Source organism: Carassius auratus, chromosome 25 (genome assembly GCF_003368295.1).
Source record: "Carassius auratus strain Wakin chromosome 25, ASM336829v1, whole genome shotgun sequence".
NCBI classification, from domain to species: domain Eukaryota; kingdom Metazoa; phylum Chordata; class Actinopteri; order Cypriniformes; family Cyprinidae; genus Carassius; species Carassius auratus.
In genome coordinates this window covers 7868239-7891287 of record NC_039267.1, presented here as the reverse complement: position 1 = coordinate 7891287, position 23049 = coordinate 7868239, and the positions used below count along the sequence as shown (strand labels likewise).

General features: G+C 34.1%; 1 protein-coding gene across 2 annotated transcripts in view; it reads left to right on the top strand.

Moving 5' to 3' along the window:
* LOC113043179 (plexin-B2-like) overlaps positions 1 to 23049 on the top strand; it is a 157078-nt gene that overhangs the window by 62030 nt on the left and 71999 nt on the right. The window contains exon 3 of one of the 2 annotated variants that reach the window (XM_026202399.1): positions 5833 to 5952. The exons of the other annotated variant lie outside the window; for it this stretch is intronic. The gene's annotated coding sequence lies outside the window, so the exon portion shown is untranslated. The remainder of the gene's footprint in view (positions 1 to 5832; positions 5953 to 23049) is intronic. 2 annotated transcript variants of the gene reach the window in all.

The following is a 23049-nucleotide window of genomic DNA, read 5'->3' as shown; positions in this document are numbered from 1 at the left end:
CTGATACAGACTTATCATTTTAGGGTTCATTTGAATGACAATGGAAAATGTTTTTCTTTGCATTTGTCAAAAGTTAACATTTCAGGCCTCCAAAACCCCATCATTATTAATGTTGTTAAAACACAACTATTATATGAGCATTATTTTTTATTCATGATTTTACAATGATATATATATATATATATAATTGTTTAATCTTTTTATTGAATTTAATTTTAGGTATAAATAGTATGAATATATAATCTAATCAAATAATAAATCATTCTATTTTGTTTCTTCCTAATATTTATTTTTATATATAAAATAAATAGCGCTGTCAAATTATTAATTGCGATAAGTTTAATAAGCTTTTGTTTAAAAAATATCTGTGTATGTGTATTAATACACACACAAACAGTATAGATTTAGAAAATATTTACATGTGTATATATTTATGTTCATATAATTGATGTATAAATATATTCAATATATAATCATAACATACTTTTCCTTAAATATATACATGTATGTGTATTTATATATACATAATAAATAAACATGGTACACACTAGGGATGCACCGAATCCAGGATTCGGATTCGGCCGAAAACTGAGCTTTTTGAAGGGGTTCGGTTTCGGCCGAACCTTTGTTTTTGTTTTTCACCGAACCGAACCCTAGGCTTGCGCTACGCTGGTCGACGCTACGTGGCTGTTGATTGCGTGAAGGTGTTTATATGAGGAAGAACACTGTTCTGGAATCTTGAGCGGCTGGGACGATTTATACCGTAGCAATACAGAGCCAGCCAGTCACATCGGGTGCTGACGTGGAGATAAGAGTTTTTTTTGGTGAGTCTTTGATTCCTCTTAGAGAGGATCCTCTTCAGTGGTGGAAGACAAATCAGCGGTGATTTCCACTGCTGGCAAAAATGGCAAAAATCTACCTCTGTGCCCAGTGAAAGACTTTTCAGTACTGCTGGGGACATTCGTTCCCACACTCGCAACGGCTGTCACCTGTTAATGCAGAGCGTCTTGTTTTTTTAGTTTTTTTTTATTAAACTCATTTCATGTGAAAGATTAGAGGTTTTACCTTAATTTAATTATGATGCAGGAGATGTGTGTGATCTTCCGTAATATTTTTCGTAATATTTGGCTACTGTTCTAATCGTAGCCTATCCTACTGTTATAAACGAAAACTAAACAGCCTCCCCATGTTTATTGAGTTAATGTTCAATTACATTAATTTCAGTTAAGTCACCAAACATATTCTGATTTTTAAAAAGAAAAGAAAAACACTTTGCTTTGAATTGCTGCACTTTTATTGAAAGGTTTTGGGTAAGCATAAGCTTGGTAATTGTCAAAAATGTTTTTCTCACTTGTCATCCTGGCATAATGTTGCCTATTCTTTTCTTTTTTACAGTTAAAATAAAATAAAATGAAAAATACATTGCTGTGGACGTTGTTTGCTTTGTTAATGTGTTTTACTGTGTTAATGGAATAAGGGTGCGAGTAGGATTCGGTATTCGGTTTCGGATTCGGCCGAATCTTAAACAGTGGATTCGGTATTCGGCCGAACCCCAAAAATCTGGATTCGGTGCATCCCTAGTACACACATATATTATGTAAAAGAAAAACTTTTATTTTGGATGCGATTAATCATGACAGCACTAAAAATAAAAAAAAATTGTATTTATTCCTTACATATATATATATAAATGTTTTTTTTGTTGTTGTTGTTTTTTACATTTAAATTAAACAAAATAATTTATTGATTTATTGCACTATTTTCAGTATACTTGCTTATATTTTTATATTTCTGAAATATTTGATATGGATTGTGTTCACCTGCCAGTAGCTGTTGTTGCAAAGTTAATTTTAGATTCTGTGAAGACTCTGCTTCATCTGAAGTGTTACCAGGGTGTTATTTTCTGTTGTGCTATAGATTTCAAGAATTTGCTCTGGATAGAGGGGTTTCTATCTGTGACAGCAGAAGTTTTAGCACCGTGTTTCTCTGCTCACACACCTTTCTGTTTGAACCTCAGCATCACTGACCAGCGTTTCCTCAGGTGAAACCAAACAAACGAGAAACAGGCCAGAATCTGGATTTATATGTGGTGTTATGTTCCCTTCTGAGACCAAAACTAGCTTTATGTTGGCAGTTTCAGAGTAAACCGAGCAGGAACATGGTTTGAGGGAAACGTCTGTCTTCGTGACAGCATCAAACCTTTGGCTTTACTCACATGGACACTAACTACCACGCTTCTCCAGCTGAATCCCAGTACATAAACCAGCTACTACTCAAATAGTATGTGAGGTTAGCATAGTAAAGGTTTCCACTGTTTTCCTTTGGGATTCAGATTCTATTTCTGAAATGGGTTTGTTAATGTTTTTTGTAGTGCTTTTGAGGAAGAAATATTTTGTTGAACTAGAAGTGTGATTCCTTTGCCAAATAATGGGATAATTTCCCGTCAACTACATGAACAATCAGTAAACATCCACATCTCGTGAGCCTTGAAACTGTAAGTTGACAGAAATATCTATAACTAGTACTGGTTGTGGAGTATGTTTTAGATTCTTTAAGAAGAGCTTGTTCATAAGAATCATTATTTTGGAATCATTTGGTTTGCACTGTTTCTGCGTTGTCTTTGGTTCAGAAGAACCAGTTCAAAAGAGTCATTTGTTTGGGAATCATTACGCTGCACTGTTTGTTCTGTATGTGCTTGATTCACTATGAAAAAAAGAGAATTTTTGAGGGAATAATTTGGTCTGCGCTGTTCTGTTTGTGTTTGATTCACTAACAAGAATTGGTTTCAAAGAAGAATTTGTTCAGGAATCATTTTGCATGCACTGCTTGTGTTATACTGTACATGTTTGATTTACTAAGATAAATTAGTTTAAAAAGGCGTTTATGTGTGTATCATTGGATCTGCACTTTTTGTTTGATTCACTAACAAAAATTGGTTAAAGGATTCATTTCTTTGGGAATCATTCGATCTGCACTTTTTGTGCTGGATATGTCTGATTCATAAAAAAAAAAATATCGGTCTGTGTTTGGGGGAAGCATTTTGGTCTGAACTGTCTGTGCTGTGTGTGTTTGATTCACTAACACGAATCAGTTTGAGAATCATTTATTTTGGTTCTTTTGCTTTGTTTGATTCCTTTACAAAAGTTGGTTCAAAAGAGTCAGTTGTTTGGGAATCATTCGGATTGTGCTAAATGTGTTTGATTCACTAACAAGAACCGAGTTAATAAGAGTAATTTGCTCGTTGCTTCAGATGAAAAAAAAGTGGAATGCTTTTTTTTTTTTTTTTTTTTAAAGTAATGATTTAGCTAGATGCTAATGCTTACATACAAACAAAACATGGGGGTCTGAAATATCAAAAGCATAATGCTGTGGCAGAATGTACTAATATTGGCGTACAGCAGGAGTCTCCATCAGGGGGTCCGCAAACGTACCGCAGGGGTCCGTCAATTATCAAACAGAAATACAATATTAAATTAACTTCAACCAAATGTTAAATCTTGCATTGTGTCAATCACATTAAAACGTATGAATATAAATGTAAATGTCTATACATCAAAACCAATTATTTGAATGACTTTGCCATATTAGCATCATAACAAAGTATCCAAATATGCTCCACATATATTCAGCAGTATGTGATATATACTTAAGTCCTCAGAAGTATGAATGATTTGTCTGTTTTTGAGGATTAACCTGGACGTCTGAGGTTAGAATGCAGTTCTGGTTTTGTCATAAAACATTTAATATTTGCTCATGAAAGCACATTCATGTGGCAGCTGCCGTTTTGTCACATAGAAAACTTGATTGTTTTAGAGTCTGAAGGATTTTGACGGAGTCTGACGTTTGTCTTTCGGCAGAGTTTTTCTCTCTTTTGCCGTCTTCTGTCATTCTCTGTCACCCACATTGACTCGTCTATGCTAGAAGATCGCTGTGTCTTCGGTGAGATATTTCTGCGCGATGCCGTCTGGTGTAACTCTGTGTCCTCGGAGCCCAGGAGATTCGGGGATATGTGTGTTGAGGGGGAGAAAAAAAAAAAGAAAAAAGAATTGGCTTTCATTTCTTTTGTCTTCAAATGAAATTGTCCTGACTTTCTCCGCTCCTCTCTGACACACTGATTAATTCCAGCATGTTGTCTCTTTACATTAGGACACGAGCGGAGCGGACCGCGGCTAAGCAAACCAATCTCATCCTGTTGCCATGGGAGCGCTGTCCTCGCACCGTTGGCCCATCACCAGATCGAACGCACACCAACTTCCTGTTCCTTCTGTGAGGGCTGTGAAAGAGCTCAGATGGAGCTCTTCGCTCGGATTCTGGGCTGCTTGTAGTTATCTACAGCAGGGTTATTATAGTTAACTAAAACTTTTAAAATGTTAACTGAAATATGAAAAAAAAACTAAAAATCTGTTTCATTTCAGCTAGCTGCTGAAGCATCATTCATCATTTTCATTTAGTTTAACTTGATGTAGTAAAATAACTAAAGCTATAAAAATACAAACTAAATATCTCAGTGATCATAAAATTAAAGTGGTGCCTTGCTGCCACATGCATATTATTTTTCTATAATTATGCTGTTGTTAAAATGACTTTTGATGTTAAAACAACATTGTATCATAATAAAATTGTTTTTTTAAACTATTTTCTTGTAATAATGAGATGTTTTGTTAAATTAAATATTTTCTTGTAATGATGTCATGTTGTTATAAGGAAATATTGTTTAGGCAATATTCAAGAAAAACAAGAAAGAAATAATTTTAGCAACATAGCGTCTCATTATTATTCAATATATTTCCATTGCATCTGATTACAATAAATATTTTGTTTAAAATAATTAAAATAGCATCTTGTTATTACAAGACAATATATTCCAAACAACATAAAATACATTGTTTTTGCAACAACCTTTCATGATTATGAGAAAATATGTTGTTTAAACAACAGCAACTCGTTGTAACGGGAAAATATATTGTTTTAACTAAATGACATTTCATTATTATGAGGAAAAGTGTTGTTAAAATGACATGTCATTATTATGATATAATTGAGTGGAAAGCAAATATGTGGTAACAATGCTTCAGCACATAAAATAAAACTTCACATACATTACAGTATACACAGTGGCATTTCTTATGGGCAGGTGCAGAATAAACAGGAGGAATCATATCATTGATGCTTTAAGAGAGATATGACATCTGCAAACAGTCCTTCAATCCATCAAACAATCTTTCATAACGCTTTTGTCCTATTAAAGGTGCTATAAGGAATGGGTTTAATATCACAGATAAAACGTCTCCACTACCTGATATAGGAGTGTCGAGACATCAGATCTATCTCTGTGACAGATCCAGATGCTGTGAAAATATGATAAAAGGGATCTGGCGAGTAGCCAGAAGTCTCAGAAACGGCCTCTGCCTGTCAATCATGCTGCATGTTTATGATTACACTGTATGCGTTCATCTCTGTAAAGAACTGGCTCAAGAGAGTCATTTGTTCGGGAATCATTTGGTCTGCATTGGCTGCGCTGTGCAATATTTCATGATTTGCTGAAAAGAACTGGTTAATAAGAGTTATTTGTTCAGGAATCATTTGGTCTGAATCTTTCCGTGCTTTGTGTGTTTAGATTGACTTCAGAGAAAAATTAGGAATAGAAGGAATCATTTGCTCTGTGTGTTTTGTTTCAGTTCTTTATAAAGATCTGGTTCACAAGAGTCACTTGTTCAGGATTCAGTTGATTCACGCTGGATGTGTTTTTTTTTAAGAAAATAGCCTATATTGGTGTGTAGCTTATAGCCCTAATATACAGTACTGACCTTTTTTTGTCTTTTTGAACGGCAGATATCTCGAGACCAAACCAGAGGACTGAAGACAACACAAGCTGGACCACGTCTCCACCTGATCTCTGTTTTAATGCACCAAGTTGCTTCAGCCCTTTATAACACCACAAACAGCCTGCAGGTAAATGATGAACTATGCTTTCAGTTTCTGCCAAGAATAAGCATTGCTCATTGTGATTTATTGTTCCTAATTTCAGTTTTAGTGGACATTTTTGTCTTTCAATCTTTTTATAAATGCTATAAACACAGTTAAAGGAATAGTTCAACCTAAAAATGAAAATGTGCTTAAAATATACTCACCCTCAAGCCATCCAAGATGTACGAGTTTTTTTTGTTTGTTCTTTCATCAGAATAGATTTGATGTAATGTAGCATTATGGATGCTCTGCAGTGAATGGGTGCCGTCAGAATGAGAGTCCAAACAGCTGATAAACACATCACAATAATCCAGAGATAATCCACACCACTCCAGTCCATCAGTTACAAACAAACAGATCCATAACTGAGACATCACTTCTGACCAAAGTGTGAGTCTGTAACCGATAATAACGCTTCGTTTAGTGAAGAAGTCCACTGTTTAGATTTGGTTAAACAAATTTGGGACTGTCTTTGCTTGTAAGCAGTGCTTGATCTGTGCATATTTCTCTACTGATTCAGACTAGACGCCTTTATACTAGAGAAAGCAATATTATGGATGCTTTTGTTTATTTAAAACACGTCTTTTTCGCTTCGCAAGACATTAAATGATGGACTGGAGTGGTGTGTATTGTTTGTGGATCATTGTGATGTTTTTATCAGCTGTTTGGGCTCTCATTCTGACGGCACCCATTCACTGCAGAGTATATCCATTCTTGATCAAGTGATGTAATGCCACATTTCTCCAAATCTGATGAAGAAACAAACTCATCTAGATCTTTGGATGGTCTGAGGGTGAGTACATCTTCAGCAAATGTTCCTTATTGTGTGAACTACTCCTTCAAGCCTCTCGTGGTAAAATCACCGTAATGCTCAGCGTCAGGTGGCTTATTGGTAATTCTGACCCGCCCGTCACCATCTGGCCCGTGTCCCCGTGATGCCGTCTCCTCCGGTGTTGTATCGGAGATGCCCATCGACGTGCCGCTCTTAATCAGCGCACCTGTCCAAACAGATGTCCACAGGGGTTTTGTTTATTGATCGCGTGTGCCGCTCGCCCCCCTCCACTGGAGCCACAGGATGAACTCCTGGGGTCTCAGAGAGGAAATGAAAAATCGCTCCTGCTCATACAGTATCATTTGTTTTTTGTTTTTTAATATCTGATAAGCTTGCATGTGCTGGCTTTGTGTTTTATTTGTGCGGATCAGGGCTGACTCAGGCTGGGCTCCGCAGCTGTTTCTCAGGTTCAGTCCAGCAGCCTTGAGCGAGAAGAAGCTTTGACAAAACGCTTCAGACACATTGGGAGAGAGAAATCTGTCTGTATTCAGGGTCTCAGGGTGATGCCACTGTCGGCCGTCTGGAGTGATTCTCACAGTGAGGGTTTCTGTCAGGAAACACCTTGTCTTCAGGCGATAGCTTGTTAGTTTGGAGGTTGGATTCTGGATTTGAGCTCTGGGTTCAGTGCTGGTTAAAGTCTACGTGAAACCGCAGCATATGCATCTCACTTTAATCCTGTAGTGTGATGCATTTCTGGTTTATTAGGAATTGTGTTGGTGGAAAATGAGTTTTTGTACATGTGAATGGAGCGAAAGTGAGTTAGTAGCTGGTAAAAACATTTATAAAAATATTGACAAAACCGTTAGATGCCAAAGGTTCTTTTTTGTTCAATTGTTAATATTTTTGGTTTAGAAAATGAGATGAGAAAAACGAAGAAGAAAACATTAAATCATAACTATATTCTTTCTTTGACACACTAATCAATGTTATATATATAAAGCAAACCAATGAAAAAAGATGCATTAATTTAATGATTAAGTTCAATTAAAAGGTTAAAATTATGATGAAAAACAACAACAAAATGTGTTATGTTTATTACTGTTGAAAATCAGCAATTAGTTAACTAAAACAATGTCTTTACAAGAAGAAAATAGTTACTAGTTTTAAATATTTTTTATGTCATAAGGCTCAGCTTTTCTTTTCTTTTTTTTTTTCTTTTTTTTTTTTTGATTTATGCATCATCTGAAAGCTGAATAAATAAGCTTTCCATTGATTTATGGTTTAAAAAATGGACAATATTTGGCAGAGATACAACTCTTTGAAAATCTGGAGTCTGAGGGTGCAAAAAAATCTAAATATTGAGAAAATCACCTTTAAAATATCTTCAAGGAACGTAATCTTTACTTAATATCCTAATGATTTTTGGCATAAAATAAAAAATGCTGACCCGTACAATGTATTTTTTGCTATTGCTACAAATATACCAGTGCTACTTCAGATTGGTTTTGTTCTCCAGGGTCATATATACACAACCTTTATTAATATACATATTAAAGAAAGTATATACTTGTTTAATATATATATATATATATATATATATATATATATATATATATATATATATATATATATATATATATATATATATATATATATATATTAAACAAGTATATACTTTCTTTAATATGTATATTAATAAAGGTTGTGTATGTTACATTCAAGCTAGGTTTGGTTAAAATGTTTGAAAGTTTGATTAAGGTCTAGTTTGTAAAAGTATAAGACACATTAATAACATTTTGTCAGTGTGAAATGGACTTAAATTAATATATATAACCAAATATCGACTCCATTTGACAGTTTTACATTAATGATAAGCAGCTGTAAATGACCTCATTATCTAGTGGTAAGATTAAAGAAAGATTCAGGAACATTTTCAACTATCCAATCGATTCCAGATAAAGGATAAAGTCAAGTCACACATCTGATTATGTAAGTTAAATGGGTTGCAAATGTCAATTGATGTTCACTTCAGATAATGAGTAGCTTGACAAACTCTCTCCACCGGCGTCAGGAGTGGAAAGTGCAGACGAGGATGAACAGGAGCTTTTTTGTTGTTGATTACCGGTGTGTGGTAATTTGAACAAGAGGTGGTCTGACTCACTCAAAAATGACTGTTCTTTACAGTGTATTCACTAAGCTTCGTGTTCGACTAAAGGGAGGACAGTCTCTTAATTTGCAGCGTTTGTGTTAAAAATGGTAAATGATTATCTGTGTGCCAGAGGCATTCAGGTCAGCCGTTCTTCTGCTGGCCTTCAGGACGAGGTGTTGATTGAATGTGTAGAGCCAGTAGCACACACACACACACACAGGTTAGCTTGATCCCTGCTAATCTTGTCAGCCATCGATATGTTTGGTTCAATGCGATTCTGAGTGAAAAACCAGCCGCATCCAGACCTGCTCCATCTCTACTCTCCTTCATCGTGTCCTTGTTTCTCCTTCCCTCTCATCAGAGCTTCTCCTCTCTTCTTGTTTTTCTCTCATCTCACCCTGATCTGAGTTCAGGCCCATTGAGATTTAGCATTAACATGCTTTTAACATCTTCGCGTGAAGTTTTTTAATATCCAGAGGACGTTCTCAATCCTTCTGTTCTTGTCTGGGTTTTTGGCTTGTTTTTAGCAGTTCTCACTAAGCCATGTTTCTCATTCTCATTGTTTAAATCCCTCACACTATTCAAATGTTGTGCTAGAGAGACAGATGTTTCCTCAGATCATGCTGCTGGGGGAACTAAACTGAGAATGCATTTGAAATTTCAGTTGAATTCCTGAATTTCGAAACAGGATGCAGGGTTGCAGTTTGAATTTAAGGAAGTGAAATTCAAAGGAATTTATGCAACTGTCAATTTTAAATAGAAGAGCAAAGTTAGTCAACACAAACCATGATTCTTGCTGGCTCGACAAAGGCTTGTTTGAACTTTTGGGAAAATGTTTCAAAAGTAACAGATGGATGTTTAGATTGCTACATTGTTGGATGGATGGTTAGATGATGGATAGTTGCATGGATGGAAAGATTTTAGATGCATGGGTCGATGGTTAGATTGTTAGATGGATGGATGAATAAATGGTTAAATAGTTAAATGGATGGTTGGATGTTTGATGGACTGGATGATGGTTAAGTACTGTAGTTAGATGAATGGGTGGATGTTTAATGGATGGATGGTTAGATTGTTACATTGTTGATGGATATATGGTTAAATAGATAGATAGTTGGATGGATGGATGGTTCGATGGTTAGATTGTTAGATGGTTACAAGGTTGGATGTATGGATGAATTGTTATGATGGATAGTTGGATTGATGGATGGATGTTAGATGGTTAGATTTGTAAGATGGTTAGATGGATGTTTTGGTGGTTAGATGGTTGGATGGACGGTGGTTTTAAATGGATGGGTGGATGTTTGATAGACGGATGGATGGTGGTTAAGTACTGTGGTTAGATGGATGGATGGATGTTTAATGGATGAATGGTTAGATTGTTACATTGTTGATGGATATATGGTTAAATGGATAGATAGTTGGATGGATGGATGGATGTTAGATGGTTAGATTTGAAAAGTGGTTTGATGGATGTTTAGGTGGTTAGATTAAACAGTTGGATGGAAGGTAGTTTTAAATGGATGGGTGGATGTTTGATAGACGTAAGAACTGTAGTTAGATGGATGGAAGAATGTTTGATGGATGGACGGATGTTAGATTGTTACATTGTTGAATGTATGTATAGTTAAATTATGTTCTCGTAACAAGATTCGGGAGGAGCGCGTCCCCCGATACTTAGCCTAATCAACACAGGTGGAACACAATCCAGTAATCAATCCCACAGTATAAATATTGAAATGGATGGATAGTTGGATGTTTGGGAGGATGGATGGTTTTGTTTAGATTGTTACATGGTTAGAAGGTTGGCTGTATGGATAAATGGTTAGATGATGGATAGTTGGATTGATGGATGGATGCATGTTAGATTTGTAAGATGTTAGATGGATGTTTTGGTGGTTAGATTGTTGGATGGACTGTGGTTAAATAGTTAGATGGATGGGTGGATGTTTGATGGATGAATAGTCAGATGGTACGATAGAGGAATGGAGAAATGTGTGGTTAGATGGTTCAGTGGATGGATAGATGGTAAGATGGACATTGTGTTTTTTGGGGGTAGTTATGTACAGTAGTTGCTGTGGTGGTTGATAGGGTGCTGTTATGCAGTTTCTAGGCAATTTTTGGTTCTAAATGGTTTCTAAGGCATTGCTAGGCAGTTTAGAAGTGTTCTGAGTGATGGCTAGAGTATTTTATTTCTAACATCAATGATGCAATCTTAAGAATAAAAAAATTCAACAACCTCTTCTTATGAAGTACCATTTTCCACTAAAGAAACTTTTGTGCAATGGAAAGGTTTCATGGATATTAAAGATTCTTCATGGAACCATTGATGCCTATAAAGAACTCTTCTTTTTAAGAAAAGTTTAAGGAAAAAAATGGTTATTTTCAAAACTGTTCACTCATCTTCTGTGGCATCACTGCAAAAACCCACTTGTCAAGGCATTAGTTTTAAAAGTGATAGGAACTTCAGACTTGGTACTATACCAACTCCTACCAACTCCTACTCCTTTGGTACTATAGAAACTGCAAAAGTTTCTTTAGCATCAAGCAAAAAAAAAGTGTATATATAATAATCTTGAGACTATTTTTGAAAGCAGAGTTCATAAATCTTCATTATGTTGCATAAACTGACTCATTTGGCATGAACACACGGCAGTGAGCGTCTGAACAGTTTTTTTCCTTCCTTTCTCCGGTCTTCTGTGCGCAGGTTAATAAACAGATGACGGGAACATCTGGACGCTTCATTGATTAGCAATAAACAAGGTTTGTTCGAATCAAATCACGTTGCTTAAAAAGACACATTCTCAGGTCTAGACTGAACTCTATTAAGCGGAGCTGTAACTCTAACAAGCTTTGAGATAAAATAATAAGATCTGCATCAGTTTGATAAGTGAACTCTGAATATGAATCACAGGCCAACATACGTGATGAATGAAGTCATGGTGAGTTGTGAAATAAATGGTGAAGAAACATTTAATCGTCGTTCATCAGTGTGGTTCGCTTCAGTTTGTTTTAGAGTGATTGGTTTCAGGTTCAAGGGACTGACAAACCTTTAATGTGCGAGTAAGATAAAGCAAGTAAAGCTTCAGTAGGTTCCTTCATGCTGCTGTCGCGCCCCACGGAGAGACTCGCAGAGACAGTGACAGTGAGAGTCCTTCTGGGCCACAGTATGTGATCAAATATAGCCCCATCTTTACACCTCACAAAGCTCTGTTATGTTGCTTTCAGACTCCAAACTCAATGAGAGGAAATAGCTGCTTGACAGAGACAGCAGAGTTTTATTGGAAATGTTTCTGCTGGGTAAAATCCTCAGGAGAACGTTTGATTACTGCTGAATGAGTGCGGGACACGTTGTTTGTGACTGTGAAAGCAGGTCCACTTACGTCTTATTCAGTCCACTTACACGGGATGAGAGCGTCTGATTGGTGGTGCCACAATAGATCGACATGAAACAAGTAGCCTGCCAGTGTATTCTGAGAATGCACTGGCAGGCTACTTGTTTCATGTCGATCTATCGTTGCAATGCATAGTTTTGCTTTTGAAGAAAAATTGCTTATAATTAATACTTATATATACAAATAGCCAATTTATTATATATACCCCCCCAAAAATTGGGTATATATTATTAAAATGGACACAATTTTTTTTAATTAAAATTCAATGCTATTGTCAATAAGTGATAATAATAATAATAATCTAAATAATATTTAATATATATTTATTAGGGGGTTTTGTTTGGAGAAATTATATTTAATAAATATGACAAGCCTATTTATTAAGCAGGCCTAAATGTCAGCTCAGGTTAGACGGGTAATGCTTGAGTTTGTGAATCTTTTGAATAATTCATTAAAGGAGACATAACACACACAGTTTCACCCAATCTCATGTTGCTCTTGAGTACCTGTAGAGCAGTATTGCATCCGTCATATCTCCAAAAAGTCTTATCATATTTATAAAAGAAAGATATAGCTTCATGATTCTCCCCAAAACAGCCAAGCTCCTTTTATTATAAAGTATTAATGGTGTATTGTTTTTTTCTTTTTTTGTATTAATTATCAAATTTGCTTAGTTTTAACTTTTTTTTTACAGTTTACTTTTATAACGTTGTTTTGCTGTGCACGTTCTTAAAGTAATAGTTCACCCACAAATGAAAATTCTATCTTTTATTAGTCTCCCTCATGTTGTTTCCAACCTTCATTTATCTTCAGAACACAAATTAAGATATTTTGATGAAATCCAAGAGCTTTCTCACCATGCATAGAGATCAATGTAGCTGAAATTTTCCCAAATAAAGACTTTATTTAACAATTCTTGTCCTCCAAGTCACGTCTTCCTGCACTATCAAAAGTGCTAATAGAACATGCATACGCCAAGTCTGGTTTACATGCAAAGGAATGTACGTGCATGCATCATGATACTCTCTATAATGGTGCCCTTGAGTGATGTGAAGAAGAAAAAATGTTGAATAAAGTTTGTTTGTGTGTGTATGCAAAAAAAGGATTCTCACTGCTTCATAAACATGACAGTTGAACTTTGTCACATGGACTATTCTACCGATGTCCTTACTACGTTTCTGGGCCTGGGAACATTTGAGTTGCATTGCTGTCTATGCATGGTCAGAAAGCCCTCGGATTTCATCAAAAATATATTATTTTTTGTTCCAAAGATGAATGAAGGTCTAAGGAATTAAAACAACATGAGGGTGAGTAGTTAATGACAGAATTTGACCCTTTTAGGTGAACTAACCTTTTAACAGATTCAGATTAAATTCAGACCACAATCTCACAATTAAAAATGAATTATCTTTATTTTATTTTATATTTTTTTTATTTGCTAGATTCCAAAAGCGGTTCAGGAGAAGCGCTCATTGTAGTAGTATAGTGCTTTAAGTGTGACTTTGTTTCCTAGCGTACTATTACAAACCAGTGCATCCTGACTCTCTAAAATCCTGTGACGCAGCCAATCAGATCGAAGCTTTTGATTCTATTGAACTCTGTGTGTAATTCTTTTTTGCATCAGCCGGCGTGTGGGCGTCTGAAGCCCGGACTCGTTCAGATCTGGTTACGACTGGAGGAAAGTCTCTTTGCTCTTTCAGCAGACAGCATGAGGGCTTTTGATATTGACTTTGCTGAGAGCCTCAGGTCTGTGGATTGTTCTGAGGAGGTGCAGAAATCACAGATGACCAGCAGTAGTAGATGAAATGACCCAACTCTTTCTAGCTCTGATCAGAGGCAGCAGGAGTGGGCTTTGGAGAACAGGCACCAGTGTTGTTAAATGTTACAGCAGCATTTCAATCTGTTCATGTTGGCTGGATTTCCAGATATGTGCTTAAGAGGACAGAGAGAGGGGGAAAATATGGAATCGTCTAGTATGTAAGGGAACAGAATTACAGAGAATGACTTCGTATTAAATCTATACAGGATTCTACAGTACTAAGAGTAATTCAGTATCAATTACATTTTGCTGGACTTTTGCATGCATATGTCATTTTATAAATGATAATTTTATAAGGAAAAAAATCTGGTAGTATGTTTAGTATGCACACCGGTAAATTAGGGATGCACATTAAATGGTTACCAAATCAGTTATTGGACTGCAGATACACTCCTGTTCAAAAGTTAGTAAGATACATTTTTTTGAAGGAAGGTAATACGTTTATTTATCAAGCATGCATGAAATTGATCAAAAGTGACAGAAAACAAATTTATTGTATTAAAAAAGATTTATAAAATCTCAAAATAATATACTTTTTCATACTGTAAATTATATTGTAATTATGTTGATACCTACATTTAACTCTATAATTTAAAATGACACGTTAGTGCTTCAGTTTAAATTTGATCATTTTAATAAACATTATAATTATATATACTGTATATGTATTTATGTATGTATGTGCGTGCATATATATACTTACTAATATATATTTACTATATTATATTTTTGTATTTTTGTGATAAAATTGAATTGATTGTTAACATATATGATTGTTATATATATGAAGACTTTGGTTCTAAAACATGGTAAATGCCTTTTTTTTTGCCATTATAACATAAAGATTCTATGTGAAAGTTTGAATTTAAATGTAAAAACAATTTGGGTGAACTATCCCTTTAAGAACTTTTAATATTCCTAAATAGTAAACATCTAATTTATATAAGACAGACACTGATATTCATCTTTATTGAATCAATATTTTACTTCAATCAAAATTAATGAAACGAAACATTTAAATAGAAAGAAGCTATTAAAGTTTGATTCCATTGCAGTTTGTTTACATGCAGTTTACAGAACCTTTAATGTTCTCATATCATACAACTGTATAACACAATTCTGTGCCACTCCTGAATGGATCAAGCGATTTCATATTCAGAAACCTCAAGATAATCTCAAACGCTTCTCATCATCTTCTCAAGTTTCGAACATTAAAACGAGAAGAGCAACCTCTAAAATTCTCTGAAGGTCAAAGTTTAGCCATCTGCAGAAGAGCGAGACTCTGACATAAATTAAAGACACACACAGATTTGTGAGTGGATAGGTTGGAGATCTTCTATTCACTCTCTTTCTGTCTCTCTCTCATTTTCTCTCAATCCATTCTGATGGGATTTACAAGCAAGCGGTAATCCGTAACCACTGCAAAATCTGTGGCCCACTATGCAATTCTATCACTCTCCCTCCCTCTCCTTTTCCTCTTCCCCTTCTTAATACTAAAATAATTTAGCTGCTTCAGTGGAGGACGCTAGTTTTATCCCCAAATCTGGGCTGAAAAGGGGCGTGTGTCTGTTGGCAGCAAGTATTGTGTAGAATTAGACTCTCTCTCTCTCTCTCACACACACACACTTTATTTATCTCTTCTTCAGCTAAAGCGTTTTAGAAATGTCAAGGATTTACCCAGTTGCTAAGCGGTTCACAGGCTCGCCGCTGTTTTCCCGGTCCGTCATATGAAGTGTCCTGGGCGCAGTAGTCTGTCGGCCATCTGGAAGCCGCTTCTGCCTGAGTGACAACCCACTTCAGATTCACACCACACATCTGTGTGTGTATGAGCAGGCATGAAAACCAGCACATCTGTCATGAGTGCGTGTTGGGACCGTTTGCATTGTGTTTTTGTGACTGGGTGTGACTGAGATCTCAGAGAATGTGTAAATGACGTAACGTATGTTTATGTTGTTACTGGGTAAAAAAAAAAAAAGAAGAAAATACTGAAGAATAAAAAAATGCTGTATGACTTGTGTGAAACAATTTTAACTCTGGGACTCCTGGTTTCAACAATAACAAGACATTGAGTACTAATTACATTTTGAAACTTGAAAATTTTATTTTCTTGTAATTCACAATCAGATTTGAAAACAAGTCTAGCACAATCGTGTAGTGTGATTTATGAGAAGATTATTTTTCGTGAATCAAATACTTAGTAAAAGCTGATTGTTCAACGAAAACACTTTTATCTTTTTTTTCAAATAGTTTTATTTTTTAGGTGTTATTTATTTTTGTGAACCATGAGTTACCAGTTTGAATCAGTCTGTAACACTAATCTGAATTTTAAACAAGGAGCTATATTATGATATAGAATATATCATATATAATATATATAAGCTGATATTATATAGGGTGTGTGTGTCTGTATGTATATATATATATATATATATATATATATATATATATATATATATATATATATATATATATATATATATATATAATATACTGTATATTAGATTTAAAAAATAAATAAAATTTGAAATGTTGCCTTTCAAAATAACTGAAATGAGTTGAAGTACCAGAAAAACAAAACTATTTAAATGTTTTTTAAAGAAATAAAGCTGAAATTAAAAATATATAAATATTAGAAGAAAATCTTGAATTTCAACTGAAATTAGTTATTCTTTTCTCTAAACTAAAAACTAAAATACGAATAAGTTAAAGCCATTTTGATATATTAAAAAATACAAAATGACAAAAGCACATCAAATTACAAACAAACAAATAAATAAATAAATAATTAAAATTAAAACAAAAATATAAATTAAAAGATATTTTATATATTTTATATATCTTTAGTAAGATATTTTATATATCTTTAGTAATATTTTTTAAATCTTACTAAAACTAAAATGGTAGACATAATGCTAAAATAACAATGGAGAAAGATTTTATTTATATTAGTGCTGTCAAGTAATTAACCACGATTTTCCAAAATAAACATTTTTGTTTACATAATATATATGTACGGTGTATATTTATTATGTATATTAAATATACATGCATGTATATATTTTAGAAAAATAAGTTCATATTAATATATTTATCTGTAATATAAATAATCTAAAAATACATATATACATGTAAATACATGTAAATATTTTCAGCACATGAAAATGTATGAATGTGTGTGCATTTGTATATACATAATAAACATACACAGAACATACACACGTATTATGTAAACAAAAACTTTTATTTTGAAAGTGTTTAATCACAATCAATCGTTTGACCGCGCAAACAAAAAGCATACTGGACATTTTAGCTGAAATATACCTAAATGAATCATAATAAAATGGAATTGAAATTAGAATCAAATCAAATGTAATACATTTTAGAGCTGGTCTAAAGGAATTGAAATTTGAATTTGAAACAAATCTGTATAATTTGCAACATTAGTGACATGTTGGTAGCACTTTATTTTACAGTCCTGTTCCTCATGTACATACTATGTACTTATTATAGTAATTACAATAACTATGTAATAACTAGGTACTAACCCTGAACCTAGCCCTAAACCTAACCCTACCCCATGTAGTTACCTTAAATTACCAGTACTTTCTTAGATAAATACACTGTAAGTACACTATAAGTACATGTTAGTACACGTACTGTAAAATAAAGTGCAACCGACATGTTGATATTATTATGAAGCAAGCTCATCTTTTCAGAAAAGAGGAATGCTTTCTATCAGTAAATGCAACTGAATCCAGAGGATTTCAGCGTTTTATAGCCGTATGCAAGAGTAAATGTGCTCGAGGACTGTGGAGTAAGTGAGCATGTGGCCTCAGAAGTGAGTTTGCTGTACAACCATCAGTTTAATTCCTCTGTGACCCTGAAGAGTTGTGAATTATTCACCCAGAAGGCTTCGTGGTTTTAACTGGGTTTTTGCCTGCTTCCTGGAGTCTTGTTGGCTAAACAGGCTGGGTGAAGTGATTTAGTTTAGCAGTGTGGAGCTGCTGCTCATCTCGCGTCGTGTGGCTTGGGTCCTGATGGGCAGATGTGGGTGACGTCTGCTCAGTGATTCTGCGAGACAGAGCGTCTCTCATTTCTGTGTTTAAACAACATCCGAGCTTCTCCTCCCTGCCGATATCACATCTGCTGCTCACAGCCGTGGGATTGAACACAGATGCCGAGGAGAGCGGAGGTCCCTCATTGGAGGACCCTCAAGAAGAACAGACTATGTGTGTGTTGGGTTATTTAGATATGTACATTGAGACATAATTAATCACATGATTAGAATAGACTGCATGGACCAAGCATGGCTAAATCATAATCAAAATGTATATTATACATCTATATTCTAAAATAATAAATATGTATGCAGTACATGAGTGTATGAATAAATACAAATGTAAAAATACATAAAACCTTATAATATTAGTGCTGTCAAACGATTCGTCACGATTAATCGCATTCCAAGATAAAATATTTTGTTTATATAATATGTGTGTGTGTACTGTGTATTTGTATATATAAATACACACACATACAGTATATATTTTGAAAATATTTACGTGTTAACATTATATTCATATAATTTATATCATATAAATATTTTATATTTTTAAAAAAATATATTTTTAATATAAAATATATATATATATATATATATATATATATATATATGATTTATTTCACATTTTTAAATATGAAAAAGTTTCTTGTGTGATAAAATAAAAAATTGTAAATAAATCTTTCATATATGTATATATTATATATATATAATATATAAACTATACAGCTATAAATACTATATATCAATGCTATTTACAATTAAAAGTATATATACAAATTAAAACAATATAGATTTTTGGTAAAACATTTCCTAATTTATTTTTAACAGTATCTTGTTGTATAAACCAGTTTAGTTATCTTTCTCATGGACCTTAAGTCTAAATAACACACAAATGTATTTGATATATACTTTGATTCTAATATGAATGTAAATAGTGATTCAGTGAGTGAATCAGATGCTAATTCAGACTGATTCAGTGATTGAGTGAATCATTTTAGACTGTTCACAAAAACAAACACAGACACAGTCTGATTCAGCAATGAACCACTCAGATCTTTTTAACAAACTCCTCAGTGCAATAGAAATATGTCTTGTCCATTTTTTTGTTTTCGTTTTTTTAGTTGTATTTTATTGCATTGCTCGGCTCATTATTTCTCCCTCATCACATTATATCAGACAGCAAACTCACAACTCATCAGCATCGTTTATTTTTCTGTGCTGCTTTAGATTCAGAACCGGTTCGCGATCCTCAACACTAGTCCCGGGTTATTGGTGATTTTCAGCGTCTTGAATTGGTGATAATCACGTTGATGTTGTCCCTTCTGTTCAAACAATGTCAGGCGTTATGTAAAGTCCAGAGACTTGAAGAAAAAGATCTCACATAATCCACACCGGCTCCTGATGAAAGAGCTCTCTCTCTCTCTCTCTCTCTCTCTCTCTCTCTGTCTCTCTCTCGGTCATGATTAAACCATCAGCAGTGGGTGGAGAAAGAGAGAATGACAGTATGATTCAAATGGATGGCGAGATAAAGAGAAAATCATTATGCTGCTGATGCCAGATTTCTCATGAAGGGGTAGATATGCTGAATTATTGCAGTGATTGTTGGCGTACACGGTGTGTGTGTGTGTGTGTGTGTGTGTGCTATCTTAAACTCAGAGTCTGTTTCACTGAATAATGGAAATTTTGTCATCATATACTCGCCCTCATGTTGTTCCGAACCTGTATGACTGTTCTGTCAAACACAAACAAGAAAGACTTCAAAGTCCAACGATGGCTTTGTGTGATGCAAAGACCATCGAGTAAAGAGAGTCAAACTCCCGAACGAATCATTGCACCGTTCACTTGAATGAATGAACGAACAAATCAATGAATGTATCAATGAATCAACAAATTAAGACTCTTTTTGTCAACTGAATCAATTTATTGAATAGGTCTGATTCATTCAGTCATAAATAGCACATATATATAATTTGTAAATTTTATTGTTTATTTTATTTTATTATTTATTTAGTATAATTTTTCACCAAATTGCGTGTATGTGTGTCTATGCTGTACACTCTTTATATAACTACTTTTATAATCCATTTTGAAGTTTTTTTGTTCTCAATTTGGTCTCATATATTATAATATTATATTTTTGTTATATTTTATTACAGTAATTCTATTATTAAATAATAATAAAATAATATTTGTAATACACACACACACACAAGCATATTTTATATATGCATACATGCATATGTTTGTATTAAGTTATTTAATTTGTATTTAATAATTCAAATTATTTTATATTCAAGAAATAATGTGTATATATATATATATATATATGTGTGTGTGTGTGTGTGTGTGTGTGTGTGTGTGACCCTAAAGCACAAAAGCAGTCTTAAGTCGCTGGGGTATATTTTTAGTAATAGCCAAAAATGGGTCAACATTTTTGATTTTTCTTTTATGCCAAAAATCATTAGGATATTAATTAAAGATCATGTTCCATGAAGATATTTTGTACGTTTCCTACTGTAAATATAACTTTAAAAAAGTATTGTTGTTAATGACAGAAAGTAAGTCTAAAGGTGAGTAAATGAGGATGGACTTATGTTTTAGATAAACTCTCAATAAACTCAGTTTAACTTCTGCGTCTCTGGCTCGCTCTCTTTTGGTCTGCATGCTGTTGGCCGGTTGTGTAGTGCGTCACGGCTCATCAGAGGCGCTGTTTCTGTGACTGAAATGTAAAAGTGTTCAGCGTACATTAAGTTTAATATCTGAGATTAATATCACTCTGGAGTCGCTCTCCGCTGCTTGTGCTTCATGGCTGAGAAAGCTTTAAAGTCAAACATGACATCAAAATGGACTTATTTACCTTCTAAATGCACATTTGTGAGCACGATTCATCAATCTGTTATCAGTCCTCTGATTCTCCAGAGTGAAATATGTTATAAATGTCGTTTCATGTTGACTTCAAAGACTCTACAGTCATATCTGCTGAATGAAGTCAATCAGAAACATGACTGAACAGAAATCTCTCAGCGTCTGCAGACATGTACATGAAGAAACCAGGAATCCACAAACACAGAAGGAAAAGTGAGGCAATCGTTGCTAATCCCAGAGAGCCTGACAGGCGGCCCGACCGGAGATAAGCGTGAGCGATATGACATTTGTATGGAGTGTGGTAGGAACAACAGTTGTTTTGGCAGAACAATTTGGTTGTGAAATAGCGTTGGTGGGGAAATGGGTTTCTGTTTGATTGACAGCTGGAGAGATGGTCCTGTCATTCTTCAACTTGGACAGCTTTTCTAAACATGGGCAGAAAAGGCACAGAAGTCTTGAAAACGAATCATTACGAGTGACAGCGTATCCAAAGAACTGACAGACAAACATCCTGTTTGTGGAAAGATTGGATCAGATGGGATGTTAGCATTCTTTTACAGAAAAGACATGCTTGTCCTGTGGTGCAGTAGTAGTATCAGATGATACGACTGTGTTTCTTTCATATTCACTTGCAAAAAGTACCAGGGTACAATGATGGTATCTGATGAGAAGACCACAGTGTGCTTTTGTAAGGGTCTGCCATGCTACTGAATGTTAACCTTCCTGCACCATGGTATTTACATTGTATTTTTGTATTAAACAGAAGGTGGATGGGCCACATACAAATTGATAAAAAAGAAAGAAGATGGCAAACGAAATTTTTTGTTACATTTGTTAATATAAACTCATAACCAGGTGTACTAATATAGAAGATTTAAATATATATATATAATGTAAAAGTATTAGAAATTTGTACATTTAAAAAATAATTTAGTAAACAGAAAATGTATTGAATGCAATGAAATAAGTCAAATATGTACACATAATTTATTTATACAGTAAAAAGTGAATTCTATATTATATGAAATTTCTTCTAATTTTTTATTCTTCTCTTTTCGTTCTTCTCATCCAGTTGGATGTACTGCCAAAATTTCTGAAAGGCCTTTGGAGATGGCTTATGGTAGAGAAATGAACATTTAAATCACGGGGAACAGCTCTGGTGAACATTCCTGCAGTCAGCATGACAACTGCACTCTCCTTAAAACTTGCAACATCTGAGAAGAATTGCTCACTAACCCAGATTTAGACAGATTTTTGAACAATATTTGAAAGATATAGTCTTAGATCTTTTGAGTTCAGCTCATAAAAATGGGGGCAAAACAAAAGTGTTGCGATTATAATTTTGTTCAGTGTGTGATATTTATCTTTTAAATTTATCATTCAATAATTAACCTGTTAACTGTCACTCACGTTTTTGAAGATAGACTTGAATGTGAATGATACAAACCTACATTTTTGTAATTCATGACTGAAAACATTTTGTAACATTATTTTGATGTGCCATTTACATGGTAATGCAATGTCTGATTTTAAAATGGGCTTTAAAGGATGAATTTTGAGATTTTATGTTTTCAAGTGATATATAACTTCTGATGATTTCTATAATGTGATAGAGAAAAAGGCAACGAGGAAGACTTTTTTTTAAACAAAGGTCAAAGCTCCTTTTGTAATGTAGATTTCTTAGGGTGCACTCTTGTCATAAATTAATCTATTACTTTTCCTACATAATTTTTAACAAAAGATATTGGTAAAATATATATTTGGGAGTCTTAGACCTTTCCAACGATATATAGTTTGTCAAGATTAGATTAGATTTGATTGTAATATAGTATAGTCAACGTAGGCCTCCTGTATACGGGACGGGGTGACAATTAACAGGTTAAAAATTACTTTTAATACACATACCTTTTATAGATAGACGGAAATAAATGATTTATTAACATTAATATATAATAAAAATTATAATATAGCATCCTCTTGATTCATAAGTTGTGTAATTGCTCTTGTTAAATTAAATAA